Source organism: Arachis ipaensis, chromosome B04 (assembly GCF_000816755.2).
Source record: "Arachis ipaensis cultivar K30076 chromosome B04, Araip1.1, whole genome shotgun sequence".
Classification (NCBI taxonomy): Eukaryota; Viridiplantae; Streptophyta; class Magnoliopsida; order Fabales; family Fabaceae; genus Arachis; species Arachis ipaensis.
In genome coordinates, this window is record NC_029788.2 from 119972158 (window position 1) to 119990089 (window position 17932).

A 17932-nucleotide genomic window follows, 5' to 3' on the forward strand; every position below is an offset into this window, starting at 1 on the left:
AATAAAATCAAATATTAGAATATAATTTATTTTTAAAAAATTTATAATTCTATAATATTATTACTAATAAAAATACTAATATTTTTCTAATACAATTACATTCATATATAGTATTTAAGTAACAGGATATTAAAGTTCAAGATGTTGATTGATATGATGTAATAAGAGAATATCTATGACTAATTAAAGGACGATAATTCAAAAATCAAACTATTTAAAAACCTATTTACATAACAACATTAAAGGAAAATATCTATGAAACAAAGAATATATAGTTTTTTTTGAGACAAAAAGTGTGCACGTGTGATCCAAAGCAATAAGCATGAATGTATGAAGCGTGGTGGGAGTGTCATGTGTGGATATGCACTATCATAAGCTGTATCATATGTGAGGGCCCAACTTTGTAGCCTTTGTGTCTTGTTTTTGGGGAACTAAGAAAACTTCACACTACTCTCACATATGCATCTCTTTTCTAAGCGTACACTATATCATTACCAAATAATATATCTTAATTTTATAATCTTTGTTTTGTGTTGGGTTGCACGTTAAAACGATGAAGGGTTGAATGTTGAATGTTGGCCCCAATAGTGCTTCTTTCAGGTACAATCTTCTTCTACTTGTTCTAATTTCCTTCCCTTTCATACGAAATAATTTCATCTTTTCCCCATACTTCACATTCTCCACTGCTCCCCGACTCCTCTCCGTTTCTTCCCCAAATTAAACAGACAAGCTTTTGTCATGCTTATTTAATAATAGCGAGTGCTATTTGTGCATAGTAATTGAGAAATGGATAATGTCGGTGTTTGTAGTAATAGTATGCAGCCATGGAGAGGATTGGGATTGGTGACTTCTAAGGCCTTTACAGCAAAACCTAAAACCATGAAAGCATGAAATCGAATCTTAGTTACTTACTAAAAAAAGGTACAAAACAACTCACGAGTTTAAAAGTTTGGAATAGGAAATGCCACACATATGTCAATATATATAATTACATATCAACACATTTTCATTAATAAATTTCATATTGTTTTTTATTCATAATATGAATAGGATAAAGATAAAACTGAAACATTTAAATAACACAAAAAAAAAAGTAAAAATTAAAGAACAGTTCATCCAACATTATTGTTAAGGAGAATATATATTAAAGTTTTCTCAACCACAATTATGGATGAGTTTTGTAAACACTTATTCTAGCGTTAAAAAGTTTATCACTATCATGAGAAATATGATGTCCCTTTTTTGTTGGGTGAATCTAAACGTAATAATATAGGAAGATTTTCAAGTGTACCGTCATATCGGTGTATCAGTGATTTTTAATCGTTAATCTTAATTATATATATTATATATATTTTTTATAATTAAGATCAACGGTTAAAAATTATTGAAACACCGGTATGACAGTACACTTGAAAATTTTCCAATAATATATAGTTATATATATTAATACTAGTACTAGCTAGTATAATGGGAGCAATAGTGGTAAGAATGTTAAAATGATTTTGCTATTTAATTAGTACTATCTTTTTTATATCTAATATTTACTTTCTAAGAAAAAATGTAATAATAATTTTGACAACATGTGGCGAAAAAAATGGCAACTTCAATAAAAATGTAGAATATTTTAAAAAAAAAAGAAATAATTATATACAAAATACGAAAATATAGTAAAAAAAAAGTTTGACTACATATAATATATAAAAATAATTACATGTAAATATTTATCGTATTAAAATGCGAAAGAGGGAGTTGTATGTATGAATAGAATAGTGTACGTTGGGGACAACCTAGGAAAATAGGCTGTGGCCTGTTTCCCGGAAAAAGACAGCCCATAATGCTAAAAAAGATTTCTGATGCTCTGAAGTTTGGAGAATATTACGGGTGAATGCCATTGCGAATTTGCCACAAAGAGAAGAGGAGAGGAGAACTTATTGTATCACGTGATAGAGTTGATGATTGTGATACGATATAATAACTAGATGAGATGAAGGGTGGGGCCAAATGGTGATTTAATAATGCAAGTGGAGTGAATTAAATGTGTGGTAAGGGGGTTGTGTAGGTTATTTGGGACCATCAGGTGTGTACGTCTGCATCTTCTTCTCCAAAGTGCGCGCAAACACCTATTATAAAAAAGTAATCAGTACAAGAAAGAGAGAGGAAAATCTAGATCAGATTAGTTTTTAATTGAAAAATATTTGAAGCATAGCATCTCAGATTAAGGATAGTCTTACAATTACCAAGTAATTCCACTAGTGCAAATTATTAATATATGTATAAAATATTAATATTGGAAGGGTATTATTATTATGGTGTAAATTAGGGGTGATGAAAGCAACAAAAACTTTATAGTTTACTTCCTAAACTATAGTTTATAGGATGAGTACTCGAAGACTTTCCACTTTCTGCCAAAGAGGGAACTACTCTCAAACGTGATAAAAGCCCTCTTTTCTACCTATAGAAAAGATCATTAAAGAGGCTATCAGAATGGGAACATCGAGAGAAGAGCGAACCCTATTCAGTCAGTCAAAGAAGAAGGGAAGGAGTGGGTTCTCTCTTATTGTATGTGTATGAGTATGCGACACAAAAAAAACCGGGCCGAACTTCTAACAGCCCGCCCGCTTCCATAGAACAATATCGTAGAACTAACAAGAGAGTAAAAGTAAAGGCCATTCCCATTCCCTTTCACTCTCTCTCTTTCTCTTTATGTGACCCGCATCTTTTTCTATATATATTTTGGTTTAAGCTTCCCCATCTTCTTCTCCAAGGAAATAGAGGTTTATCATACGTCAACTTAAGAAAAAACCAGTCTTACCTTAAAACTTCCATCTTCTTCTCCCATTCGGCCACCATTTCATCCTTTGCCACTTTTACCCCATCTTCTTCTCCAACGTAGCTTTAATAATGAAGAGCATAAGAGGATGCATATCATGCATCCTACCATGCGGGCCATTGGACGTGATACGAATAGTTCACTCCAATGGCAGAATTGAAGAGCTCACTGCTCGCACCATCAAGGCCGCTGATGTGATGAGAGCTCATCCTAACCATATCGTCAAAAAATACTCTTCCTCCAACCTCCTCATCGTTCCTCCCGAGGCTGACCTCCATCGCAGCAATGTCTACCTGCTCGTTCCCCTCCCTCCCCCTCTCAACCAACACGCTGCAGCACAGCAGCTCTCTACCTCCACTCATACAAGCAGCAGCCGTCTTACTCTCTCGAGGCCGCCTAACCTCGACACCATCACAGAGAATATAGATGAACTGATAGAAGAACGATAGAAACTGGTGCATGTTTTTTCAATATCTACCTTACTCTCTCTACGCGGCATATTTAGTTTGCCAGATGATCTTACAGAGGTATCTGGTGCTTGCAATAACCATGTTTCAATTCTTTTTTCGATGTCAGTTTTGTTGTTTTTAGACATTCTATTTGATCCAGGAAGAGAAATTGGAGCCCGTGAAAAACACAACTGCTGATCCGAGGATCAGGCTTTTGAACCGCTTGTATGCTAAGAAAAGGAAAGAGCTGAAGGAGCATGAGAGGCTAAAGGTGTAAATATTGTTTCTTATTTTTTTCATCACATTACAGTGCAAGCACACTGTCCAATTTGTAAAGTATTATTTAATTTCTTGTACCGTTTTTAATGTCCTGATTCTTTAATTGTAAAATGTTGATGTTTAACAAGATTTGGTCGGGCACATGTTTCAGAATGTTGAAATTGAAGTAGAGAATGTGGATGATCGTTCAATCGATGACCTTTTGTCTTTTATTGATGGAAATGATGCAGAGCATTTTTGGATTCCTTTTCCATGAGTTTTACTTAATGCTTTTTGTTGTTGCTAGACCGATGAAATGGTGCAACTTCGTCCTAGTTGAGTAATTTCCATTTGATGTAATTTGTTGACCACATGAAACTACCTCTTCTACGCCTGTAAGATGAGCTTACAAGTTGATTCATGTCCATCTTGACAACATTGAAACTCGAAATTAGTAGTACTCAGTTCTTTCGTTAATGTTTGTCTGCATCAAGTATAGACAGTGTAGGTGGTCCAATGATCTTGTTGAAATGAAGAGAAGAAATATACCAAAAGGTAGGACTGTGAAGACAAAGAGATCCTTTTTTGGTTGTTAAAGTAAAGCCTTTAATATGTCAGCCACTCACCATATTTAGAGGGAAAGTCCTCTATAAGGGCCATGTGCTTTACTTTAAAGAGAATTGAAATGTCTAATCCTATTCCACAAAACTCGCTTGTCTAAAAATTTATCAGCGAAGGTTTGAAATTACGCTCCAACTAACTAAACAATATCTGTTTCTCGTCTAAATTTCCTAGTTATACAATCATTTCATTCATTGGGATTTATATTTAAGCTTTTGTGTTTGACAATGTCCGGAAACTCTTGAGTCTTGAGTAGTGGTCTTCTGTAGGCTGTAGCCTTTTATTTTATTTTCCTGTTTCATCTGCTTGGGGATGCAGATGCCTAACTGTTAGTGAGAAATGTTGTTACAGATCCAAAGGAGATGCAAAATTCTAAGAATAAAAAGAAAAAACGAAGAAGAAAAGAGCAACAGACGACGAGCTCTTCTTTGAAGGAAGCTTCTGAACTGAACAACAAGGTAGTCATAATATCTAATATCAAATTTGGCTTCAAGTTAAATTTAAAAAAACAAGTTCAGTTATTTACTATATATGTTCCAAGTGTTTATTGCTTTTTACTTCTAATAGGAGATAAATGGTCATAATATCAGACCCCAAACTGATGGAGCTAATGGAGTTTCCGAGACCTCTCAGTCTAATACAGAAGACAGCACTTTTGTTCCTAGAGAGTTTGATGATGGAGATATAGATGAGGAGATCGATCCTGCATTACAGGAAAAACTTGACAGGTGGGGCTAGACTATATTCTAAGTGCAGTGTTTACACTTCATGCTAAAATTTGAAGTTGTATTTTTCTTTTTGTGGATGACAATCATTATCTTTAGCATAGTTGCAGTGGCAGATCACTTGCACTATTCTCTTTATTCTATCATATGGAGAGGACATAGCATCAGAATGATTGATGAGCTCTTTCTTTCAACAAATTGTATTTCTTGAATCATGTATTGCTGGTTGCATGTGAATCAGTTAAATGATTCAAGAAATACAATTTGTTGAAAGAAAGAGCTAATCAATCATTCTGATGCTATGTCCTCTCCATATGATAGAATAAAGAGAATAGTGCAAGTGATCTGCCACTGCAACTATGCTAAAGATAATGATTGTCATCCACAAAAAGAAAAATACAACTTCAAATTTTAGCATGAAGTGTAAACACTGCACTTAGAATATAGTCTAGCCCCACCTGTCAAGTTTTTCCTCTAATGCAGGATCGATCTCCTCATCTATATCTCCATCATCAAACTCTCTAGGAACAAAAGTGCTGTCTTCTGTATTAGACTGAGAGGCCTCGGAAACTCCATTAGTTCCATCAGTTTGCCATTTATCTCCTATTAGAAGTAAAAAGCAATAAACACTTGGAACATATATAGTAAATAACTGAACTTGTTTTTTCAAATTTAACTTGAAGCCAAATTTGATATTAGATATTATGACTACCTTATTGTTCAGTTCAGAAGCTTCCTTCAAAGAAGAGCTCGTCTGTTGCTCTTTTCTTCTTCGGTTTTTATTTTTATTCTTAGAATTTTGCATCTCCTTTGGATCTGTAACAAAATTTCTCACTAACAGTTAGGCATCTGCATCCCCAAGCAGATGAAACAGGAAAATAAAATAAAAGGCTACAGCCTACAGAAGACCACTACTCAAGACTCAAGAGTTTCCGGACATTGTCAAACACAAAAGCTTAAATATAAATCCCAATGAATGAAATGATTGTATAACTAGGAAATTTAGACGAGAAACATATATTGTTTAGTTAGTTGGAGCGTAATTTCAAACCTTCGCTGATAAATTTTTAGACAAGCGAGTTTTGTGGAATAGGATTAGACATTTCAATTCTCTTTAAAGTAAAGCACATGGCCCTTATAGCGGACTTTCCCTCTAAATATGGTGAGTGGCTGACATATTAAAGGCTTTACTTCAACAACCAAAAAAAATCTCTTTGTCCTGACAGTCCTACCTTTTGGTATATTTCTTCTCTTCATTTCAACAAGATCATTGGACCACCTACACTGTCTATACTTGATGCAGACAAACATTAACGAAAGAACTGAGTACTACTAATTTCGAGTTTCAATGTTGTCAAGATGGACATGAATCAACTTGTAAGCTCATCTTACAGGCGTAGAAGAGGTAGTTTCATGTGGTCAACAAATTACATCAAATGGAAATTACTCAACTAGGACGAAGTTGCACCATTTCATCGGTCTAACAACAACAAAAAGCATTAAGTAAAACTCATGTAAAGGGGATCGAAAAATGCTCAGTTACAAGCGGTTCCAAGCCTGATCCTCGGATCAACAGTTGTGTTTTTCAAGGGCTCCAATTTCTTTTCCTGGATCAAATAGAATGTCTAAAAACAGCAAAACTGACATCGAAAAAAGAATTGAATCATGGTTATTGCAAGCAACAGCAAAACTGACATCGAAAAAAGAATTGAATCATGGTTATTGCAAGCACCAGATACCTCTGTAAGATCATCTGGCAAATTAAATATGCCGCGTATTTCCTCAGGGGATTTTCCTTCAATTATTCGAGCAAGTGTACGGCTGGTAAGATCAACCAATGGTTTCAACTGAAGGCTGTCTGCAGCAGATGTCAACTCACATAACTGCTTCGTGTCCATCCGCATGAATTTCTCATCATAAGACTTCCGCTCCTATACAAAAACTAAGCCGTCAAATAAAACCTTTCCATTTAAAGTGCATCTTATATTTGATTATTAAGTTTATAACAACATAAAAAAAGTGAAGAAACATAAAAACCTTGTTTGAGCGACCTGGTACTTGATGAAATCGGCAATAATCAAGTATTAAGCTCAAAATAGTAGGGGTGACTCGTTGAGGAAGACATATTGCACAGTTCTTTGAAGATCCTGTGCCTTTTTGTATTACTTCTTGACAAATAAAAGGGCAAAACATTGCAATTTCCTGTTCCACTTGTTTTATTGCACCATCTGGTGTCTGAAGCCAGATATACGGCTGCATAATCTGAAGCAAGAAGTTAAACACTGGATTTTAAAATCTCTCAATATCTCAGGATAAAAAATTGTAAGAGAAAAAAAAAAAAATCATAATCACAGAACCAGGAGAGGATCTTAAACTAGAAATTACTTATATCATACAAGCAGATACGCACCTCGGGTTTACTAACTGCCATGTCAATTTCTGACATTTTAAACTAGTGTCAAAAGCGGAAACTACTGATATTTGAAGTTTATTCACGAAATCACGGTTCGACCAATATATGCAGAGGTGGAAATTCAAATTCAAATTTCAATTCCAGACAACCAGATAATACATCCACTAATCAAACGAGGTTTGGGATCAGGATTAAGCTTCTCTAGCAGCAGCATCAAATGCATATGGTCCATGAAAGCATTGGCAGTGATACACAATTCCCTATATCACAATATTTCAACAAGCAAGGATAACAGACATAAACCTTGCCAAAGTGTAGAATGGTGAATAATTCAGCAGCACCTCCTAAATTCAGAGAGACCCTGCATAAATAGGATAAGAAGTCAAAATGTGTAATGAATAACAATACATAAATGAAGAGTATGCAAATACATAAAGCAGCAACTAAGACATGCCCTATCCTACTATTACAAAACTAAGTATAAGAATTGATTGATGCCTATTTCCACCCGAAATTTCTTAATTAACATTTCCAAACAATAAAACTTCAAAAAGAAAATACTTCAAACAAGAGAAAACTATCAACACATTTAACTTACTTTTTTTTTTTCAAAATGGCAAAAACATTTATAGTTACATTACTGCTGCTCACATCTTACTAAGCATGCTTCCATTTGAACTTGGTATTATCCAAATATCACATTAAGTTAACACACATAAAAAATAGAAAAGACAAAAAAAGACAGAGTGGTTTTTACAAATTTCCTGATTCCATATATAAAAAGAAAATAAAAACAGAAAGAGAACAATTTGAAAGCTACTTGTTAGCTAATTACACACAAGAATTCTGAATTCCCATGATACTAAAAAGCTTCACCATCCGCCAACTTCACAAAACAGTAATGGCAGAGTTTAAAAGGAGCTAAATTTTCATTATTTATATCAGCTACATGATTTTGATTAGCATCAAATTTGTTTAACATCATCATTTCCAACACAACAAACACAATAGCAACATGAATAAGAAGTTGAAGAAAGGGGTTGTTATATGCCAGCACAATAAACGGAACCAGTATGTTCACTATATTTTCCATTGAAATGCACATATTGAGTCTAAGAATTTTAGAGAGTTTTCATGAGTGACTTTGGCTAAAAATTCCCATTCTGGAAAATTGAAATAGATGGGGCATTCATTTGAAGTACAAGAAATTTATTAAGAAAATTGGGTCTTAAACACAATTTGTGCCATGCTACAATTCCATATCTGCCAAGAGAAACATTATTTCAGAATCCATACTGCACTAAAGGTTAAATCTGCGATATATATGCATTTTTGGAAATTCCATGTGCATTGAAAATTATTCAATCCATCCAATGTTACAATTCATAGGGATAATTCCGGCAATTTCATGAGGATAACTGCAGATAGCAGCATCATAGGTTGTACAGATTCTATTAGAGAAAAATGGATAACCAGGATTTGTGAAGCAGAAGAACCAAAGTCAAAGATTGCTAGGTTCTTTTATACAAATAACTTGATAAAGGGAACTTGAGGCTCCTTGCAACCTGCTTAAACAACAATGAAAATATTATTCCTCATTTGTTTTCCAAATGTCATATAAATAAACCAAGAATTTTGTGGGAGTGTTACGTGGGAACTGAGGTTACCTTCAAAGCCAAGTCTTCTGATACAGTTGACCGATACCGAACTGAGCCTTCAATTGGACAGCTTCTTCCTTTAAATATAAATTTAGCATTGCAGAGACTGGATAGCTGCAACAGAACATCAGACATCAGCTCGCCGCTTTGTTTGTCCTCATCCGACGAATCTTCTGCAACCGATACAATACACTGAAAGATGGCTAACAACCTCCCCAGTGGGAAACTTCCAGGTCCTTTCATTAGTAACTCCTCTTCTAAACTTTCCTTTCTTTCAGGCACCTTCTAAGAGGGTCTACACACAAAAAAGAACAATAGACTAGAAAGTTAAACATCCACAGCTTAAAAAAAGAGAGAGAACAAAAGCAGAATCATACTATGGCTAGAGAACTAATTTTTGTAAATTACACATCAACCAACAAATCAACATGCTTACTTCCTCTTTCGCTTTCGATTATCAGAACCTCCTTTGGAATCAAAAAGTGAAGCATCAAGAGTAGCTGGATTTCGGGAAGCAAGAAATGCTGAAATAAGAAGATACTTCGCACTCGTAGACATGTGAAAGTCTAGCTTGGCAATTTCTTCACGTCGCTCCAGTTTCTTTTGATTCACCTTCAGATTTGCCTCTTTGGAGTTCTCAACTTCAGCTGAAGGATGAGATGAAACCTTAAATATCTCATTCAGAGAGGACGTGATGTGAGGATTGATATGACTAAATAACTTTCTCTTCATGTCTTTGTCTTTGTCTCCATTAAGAAAGACTCTTTTATCACTTAAAGGTTCACAATATTTTTCATATAGTGGTTTGAAGGCAGTGGACAATTCATCAACCTGCCTAGTAACCCTAAAGAAAGACCTTAAAGCCACACTGCATGAAAAATAAACAAAAATTCACTATGAGATTATGTAAATCTGAGAAAGGAAAGTAATAGTAATAAGATGTCTTACTCCAAGAATGAAGAATACAGCTTCGAGTCTGCTTGGTTTCTCAACAATATTTTGCGAAGATCAGCATCTGTGTAATCAGGAAAGTACACAGGGATGAGGGATAGGCTCCACATAACCCATGTTAGAGGAGTAAAAGGTATCTGGAGAAGTATTGCTGATAAATATTAGACCCACCTCAGGAATCTTCAGCAGATCATAGAGATTAAACAGAAAGGGTAATAAAGTAGAGCTCTTATCCCACTCTCTAACAAGCTGAAAATTGTCAAATACCAAGTAGATCATGTTTCCAATCCCCCCTTGTGCCATTGTCTTGCCTGATATCAACTTCTCCGACTTCTCCTTCAGATTGTTTATGGCATCGGTCAATGCTTCCATAAGAAAATTAATAAAATCCGATGGTCTCTCACAGCGCTTTGCATTTGAATAGCCATTGGCAGAACTTTTTCTATGGAGATGCAACTGATTTAGAATAGATTCAAACAAGATACGCTGATTATAACACGTCCTGCAGCTAGAATAAACAAGAGGCCTGTTGAGATGCCGGAATAATTGAAGAATGATACTGATTTTTCCAGTGGAAGCACCACCATACACAAACAAAGGAAGCATTGGAGTGTTCAATGGCCCCAAAAGACTTACAATCTCGAGAATCTGGCTACTTCTACCGGGGAAATTAGAAAACAATTCATCTAGGCTAATAGGGTCTCCTCCAACTAAAAGGTCATTGATTGTTAGAGGTTCAAGGCTATTTACTTTTGCAGAAGATGCATTATTAGAAGTCGACGCAGAAGATGAAGCTAAAGACCTTGTAGTTCTTCTGGGAATTTGTGCAGCTTCCTCTGAATTCATGTTTCTTCTGATAAAATCAACAATGGAATCATCAATTTGGAATCAAAATTTGAAAAAACAAATTGTAACGGATTCCACGCACTCTTAGGATTGGTAGTCAATAAACAATAATCCATTGTGCTGGAGTTCACATACACACAGCCTGATAGAACTTAACACTAACTCTAATGGATATATTAATCAGATTTATGAAAGCATCATCATTATCATACAGTGAAATTGAACTTGAGTGATATCAAAGCTTCGGTTCAATAAATGGCTTTCAAAATTCACAAACTACAATGCAAAATTGATTAATTTTCGTTGATTTGAAAGGAAAAATGTCATAGAATATTCTAAAGACAAATATGAACACTAACTGAAATTGAGAACAAACCAAATCCAATTAGATTAAGAAAGTGAGGAAAAAACCCTAATTAAACCTAAAAGAAGAGAAAAGGATTGTGGAGTGAAGAAAGGTCTTTACCGAGAAAACAGAGAATACAGATGCGAGCAGATCCAATTGGGTGCGCGTGGCAAGCACGACTCAGTGAAGGCGCCTGGCTTTTTCCACGCAGTTGTTTGGTGCAATGTGACAGTGAAGAGTGAAGAGAGCAAAATCAAATGGAAAATACAACATTGTTCCCGGGAAGAGCCACTTTTCTCTCCATTTTTTTGGGCTTATGATTGTCTATTTTGGCCTGCGTCAAAATACATTATGGGCCAGTTGATTTCGGTTTCTAGTCCATGACCAAAAACTTGTAGATATAGTTTTTTATTTTAAAAAATAAATTATACCAGTGCAACATCCAATTGAATATTCCCTTTTTTAGAAAAAAAAAAAATAATAATAACGATAGTTACTCAATATCTAATTGAATCTATTTACAAACTTTATAAGTTAAAGTTGCTAATCGATAATTTAATTAAACTATAGATACCTAAAATTAATTATTTATGTTTAATTCGATGAAAAATTTGAGTGATACAAATCAAATTATATAAGCAATTGCTTAATGGAAATTAGAAAGTAAATTATCCTCTTTTGATATATAATTATATAATAAATTTATCATATATTTTTATCGCATAAAATCATCGCACTTCTAATCAATTCCATTTGATAGTTAAGGTTGATACAAAGATAAGTTTTGAAATATGCATTAAATATAAAAAAGTTATTACAAGCTTTAAATGAACACATAAATAAATTTATTATATAATAATATACAACAAAAAAATAAATAAAAATGATTAGCAAACACGTGGCTACATCAGGGACGTAAGGAACGGAGCGTTGAATTGTGAGTTGTGAAGAGTGAGGAAGGAGCATAATAACGATGCAGTGAAAATATCAATTATCAAGTGCAGAGTGAAATGGGGGAGCTTTATGCTTTGGACTTCGATGGAATCCTCTGTGATAGCTGCGGTGAGAGCTCTCTCTCTGCTCTCAAGGTACTGTACCCTCTCTCCTTTCTCTCTTACTTGTTTTTTCATTTCAAGTTTTCACTTTTTCATTAATTAGGATACCTTTCAGGCTGCGAAAGTGAGATGGCCTTCTTTGTTTCATGGCGTGGATTCGAGGATTGAGGATTGGATTGTTGACCAGATGCATTCAGTAATTAATCTCATATTCACTACTTACTTCTTATGCATTTTTTTAATCAATTAGTTAATTATTATGTTTATGCCTTTGTTTTTTGCTAAATTGCTTTATAGTTTAGATGTTATGTGTTTTGGTTCTGAATAACTGTTAACTGCTTATCAACTTATACGATTTGGAAATAACAACAGAGGCCTCAAATTATATGAGGTGCAATGCATGTGTGAAGCTCACTTCTTTGAGGAAGTAATTGATTTTTCCTCTAAGATTTCAGTAGGACATTGATTATAAAATTGTTTCAAAACTATGCTAATTAAACAACACACTGTTTCTCGCTAACTTTGTTGCCTTTTTTATTGTTAATCAAGTTTTATTCCCTCAAAATATGAACATTTTCCGGTTTTAATAATTTTTTTTTGTAAAGATTTAGTTACTTGCATATGATGTTGTGAATATTTGACTCAAAAATATTGAGCTTTCAAAAACATTGCTTTGAATATGGTGAATAAATAGACCAATTTTCATTCTGAAGATGAACTTCCATAGTTGTCTGTGTTATAGGTCCGACCGGTCTGAAAAGATAGATCTACACTCTTGGATGAAGGCAATGTGTTGCTTTTATTTGGGTGGCTAAATATATTAAGTTATAACAATGTGGAAATAAATAGAGGAAATATGTGCCTCAAATGAAGCTGCAAGATCAATGTGGAAGATTCCAAAAAATACGATGCCACTCATAGTCATATGTGAATGACTATTTCGAAAGCAAATATTATTTGTGGTAATACTACGCTGAAAAAAGGTATGAAATACTTCGAGGATTTACTACACATCTTCCGTCTTAGAAGGCAGGTTTGGTCTCCATCAAAGTTATGCAAAATGGTAAAAATATTAATGCATGGATAAAATTATATTTTAATGCTTGAAAACTTAAACAAAAAATTCCATTAAGATGAACTCAACTATATAGATCAAATAATATTATTATATTCAGTTATATATCATGTCTATAATAAATTCATTTATGCTGTAGATGAGCTTAATTAATATGGTAACGGTAGCTCTTTTTACTCAAACATCGATATTACCTTAGGCCTTTTCTTTGAAGATCTAACATGCAAACCAAAAAATGTAATCTTACACTGTTAAAGTGTGTTTAGTTTGGAGTTTGTTAAACCAAAGAAGCAATAAAGGGTTTCATTTTTTATCCTCAAAATAATTTAGGAAGGTGTTCCCGTATGACGATGTACGGAGACGGAATTTGGTATGACAAACATGTGAACCATTCAAATATAAATTAAAATATGTTAATGGTTCAGATGGAGGAGGCAGTTAATAATGTGGAATATAACGGCTAAGATCCATGGTGTGGGATAAACTGATTGGCACGGTAATTCATTGTGGCACTGACATGAAGTAGTTTTTTAGTTGGATTCCAAAACTGGACGTAATGTTGGCTTGTTGTTGTGGGACTCAGCTGAAAAAAAAATATTTATATTAATTAAGTATTTTCAAAAATATTTTTGTTAAATAAAATGAATTTTTAATAAATGAATGATATTTTATATATGAGATAATAGTATTAAATTAAATGTTATTATTTTTTTAATGCAAAGTAATTGTCTGTTTTTGATACACGTGTAAATTAAAAAAAAATAAATCGTATTTTGTTGATTTTATAGAAAAAAAGTGTTGATTAGGTGAAAAATACACAATTTTACTTGTGACGTAGTATATTGTTATTCGTATTGTCGCGCTTCAGTTACTCTTTTCAACATGGATCGATGTTATTTATAGAAATGTATTAATTCATTATGTTTAATTTTTTAGAATAGACAATTATTGGGCATGATATTAGTTTTTTAGAATAAATAGTTATTTTTCGTTGTTGTCTTCGTTTAGATGATAAGTAATATAAGCGAAAGCATGATTAGTGGAAACCATTCCAAGTCTGCATGGTGTGGGTAGAGGAATTTATTTTAATGATGTAACAACTAAGGTAGAATGCATGATCGAAAAGTAAGTTAACTGCATGAAAAGGTAAGTAACATTGGTTCATTAACAAGAGCACAATGCGATATGGAAAGGATTGCTAAGGCATTTGCAACGGCGGATAAGTTTACTGGAATCGTCACTTGGAAACGTCGAAACAAGCAGCCTCATCGGGAGAGTTAAACATCATCTCCATCACCTCCTCCGGCCTTGTTAAACTGCTGCCACGTACATCATTTCCCAGGTCACCATCACCATCTAAATATTCTGTTCCAAACGCCGCCTCGTCCATGCCAATGTCCAGTGATGTTTCCTGCATGGACAGAGGTACACTAATTATTTAGGGGGCCATAATTCAAGTGACCAAATAATTTCTTATAATTGATGATGTCCTCATCAAGAAGTGCAAATTATATTACAATCTATGATCCTTATGAAATAGAAAATTAATGTTTCAACTCAAATTAAGATATTCAATACGATAATGCTAGCATTTTAGCATCATTAATACAAAATCATAATTAAATATTTAAATAACAAAAACAAAAGACTAAACAAAACAACCTATAATTACATACACACATAACAAATACTATTAAATTCAGTAACTGTCTAACTGATCAAACACAAACAAAAAAATATATAAACGCCATCAATCCATACTAACGGAAATTAATTTTATTTTACTTAATTCAACAACAAAGTAACAGTTAGAGTTACTATGGCTTCATCGGCAACAGTAAAAGTGCTTCGTTCAGTACATGAATGCATCAGAAAATCAACAAAAATTTCCATAATCAGCAACTTTTTCCATAATTTCGATTTCTGAATCAGCAATTAGTGACTAAGCTGCACATAACGTGGATATAATGACATGTTTCAAACTTCCAACCAGCAAGTGGGTCAAAGTTATAAAGTTCTGTTTTGAAGGTTTATACCGTGTATGGAAGTAGGATGATAAAATGGGAATTTGAAGAATTGAAGGCAAATTTGGTGCATTATAGAAAAGCGTGTGTCACTCTCAATAACAAAATAAGAGATGAGGTCAAGGCTACATATGCCAATACAAAACATAGATTGAACAAATTTAAGAGGCCATCAAGAAGGTTGAGCTTATTTTGAGGCCCTTAATTAGTGCACAGGTTTAGCCTTTCTGTTAAAAATTTGATTAGTCATTGTCTAGTGTCTACACTGATCAGTTTCCCATTCCATTAAGATTCAGACACAATGGAAGACATGAATACGTGGGTCTTAGAGTCTTGTTGCTTCCTGAACTAGCCATTATTGTAGATATTCAGGAGGCATTGGAATTAGATTCTTAATCTTCATATTCAATTCAGCTTCAAATTTTTAGTTAAGCTAGGCCCTCTTAATAAATGTTGCAAATTCTATTTCTAATACAATGTTGTTATATATAAGTGCCATAATTAAACTTCCAAGTTTTATGAATTTTATTTTGAGTTGGTCAAAAATATTTTTTCTCAATTTTGTCATTTAAAAGTCAATGATATTCTAACAGGTATTCATGTATTATTAACTTGGAAGACGACTTACTTTAATTTTAAAGAGGGGAAAAAAAAGAAACAAATACTATTCCTAAAGTTTCATGACTTTTATTTGATTGGTTTATTATTTGCCTGGTACTTAAGTTTCATGCCCAAACCGAAATTGCAGGCTCATTACAGTTGCGATGACAACGAAAAGGTGCTTCTTAGAACCAACCTCTGTTCCCCTTTTTTCTCTTAACAATAATTCACAAAATTAATAAGCTTATTATCATATTTGGCTAATTAGCAGGTTCTGTTTATAACTTTATCTATTTGACATGACTCAGGTACCTTAGCTATGTAACACTTTAACAATCCACATGAAATAAGTTCTAGAATTTTAATTTGTGACTCACACAAGAAGCACCACACGATTGATGCATCTTTAAACCAAGAAATACTGTAACGACTTCATACATCCTCGAAGTCACTGGGCAAGGTCACCAAATTGGGCATAGAAACAAAATCTACAACCTTTACCTCAAATTCGAATTTGTTGATAATTCTAACTTGTCATAATTATCAACCATCAAAGTATCTAACAGAGGAAAAGTTCAATACCAAGTTGCAGGGACCTAAGACTACTATAACCGGAGAATCTTAAAAAAGAAATACAAAAATAGATGCCACTGAAGAAGCATCAGCCTACCGGAGAGATGACGAGAGATGAATGACGATCACAGAGTCACCTTGCAGTGAGATTAAGCAAACCAAATGACTCCAAGTCACAACAAAAAAAAAATTCAAAATGTAGCTAACAAAAATCATGTACAACATTAAGTAAATAACCAAACTAAATGATTCCTAGTCACAGATTATAATAACGTAGAATATAACATCACAAAGGTGATGAACATTGTAAAGAAGACACCATTACTAATAGTAACTAGAATATGAAATAAAAAATTTTAGAACCAGTAATCCCAAAAATGAAAACAGCAATACTCTTTCTAGATTACAAAACTAAAAAATAATTACAAAATGGAGAAAACGAGAAGACCTACCTCACGCACGGGAGGGAAGCACGCAGAGGAGACGGTGACGGGGGCACGGTGGCGGTGACAGAGGCACGGTGAACACAGTGAGAGCGCGCTCCAACAGATGAGACGACCTCACGCTCCTGCGAAGGTGCCGGACTTCCACACGCGACGGGACTGCGGGGTTGATGTGGCTACGGTGGTTGACGTGACTGCCGGCGACAGGGCTGCGTCACCGAGTGGTTAGGGCTTCAATTGTTAATTCTTTTCGGTTTCACCCAGGATAAGGGTGGGAGTGTGAATGCCCATTACCCAACACAACTCTCCAAGCCGAAGCCCTCCTACGCCATTCTATTTCAGCCATGGCCTTTTTGCCATTCTAAGCAGGACAATTATGACATTTCACTTACTTTGCCAGGGTTAATTTTGTCTATTCAACGTTCACTATAAGACAAATCTCTCATTGCCTACCTAATCGTATACAGCATACCATATGCCTTTTTTTGGATTGCCATACCTGGGTTGGTTCCATATGGCCCGTACACAAGGTAGGAAAAATCGAGATTTTACGTAAAATCGAAAAAGTAAATTAAGTATGTAAAATATAAAATCTTAATAAAATTTAAATCGTAAAATCGTCAAACTTAGTATAAATTTCATAAAGTCGATTGACTCATTTAAAATTGTAATATCGAAAAATTTTAAGAGTTAAATTGAGATTTTAGCTACTATGTCTGTACATATAAGACTGAAGACTTACAGTACAATTCGTTTGTATTTCTGACTTTGATCTTCTGCATCGTGTTGCAATTTTCACTGACACGTGTCTCTTTTTTATTGGCCATAATGATACAATACCGGCATTTTTCACAATATTTTACTCCCCTTTTCTTTCCCACGAGAGAGGAAAAAAAAATTCACATTCCACTCTTGCTTACGATAATAAATACAAAGAAGAAGGTATCGTTCTTATTTTTAATGTCTAAAATAAATTTTAAAATTATTTTTAAGATTTAAATTATTTTATTTAAATTTGACTCGATATTATTATATCATTAGAAATTTATTAATAGAATTTACGGT

General features: G+C 34.0%; 3 long non-coding RNA genes, 1 other non-coding gene and 1 pseudogene across 4 annotated transcripts; 1 reads left to right on the top strand and 4 right to left on the bottom strand.

Annotated features, from left to right (window-relative positions):
* LOC110271278 lies at positions 1586-2945 on the bottom strand. Its single transcript, XR_002361833.1, has 2 exons — positions 2813-2945; positions 1586-2120 (listed from the first exon to the last, which is right to left on the bottom strand). It is a non-coding gene; the product is annotated as an uncharacterized LOC110271278 (long non-coding RNA).
* Positions 4574-4824, top strand: LOC110271277. Its single transcript, XR_002361832.1, has 2 exons — positions 4574-4616; positions 4726-4824. It is a non-coding gene; the product is annotated as an uncharacterized LOC110271277 (long non-coding RNA).
* LOC107637103 lies at positions 5388-6976 on the bottom strand. Its single transcript, XR_002361831.1, has 3 exons — positions 6921-6976; positions 5596-6814; positions 5388-5486 (listed from the first exon to the last, which is right to left on the bottom strand). It is a non-coding gene; the product is annotated as an uncharacterized LOC107637103 (transcript).
* On the bottom strand, positions 7635-11368 carry LOC107635007 (annotated as a pseudogene).
* Positions 14264-17218, bottom strand: LOC107635014. Its single transcript, XR_001619090.2, has 2 exons — positions 16877-17218; positions 14264-14638 (listed from the first exon to the last, which is right to left on the bottom strand). It is a non-coding gene; the product is annotated as an uncharacterized LOC107635014 (long non-coding RNA).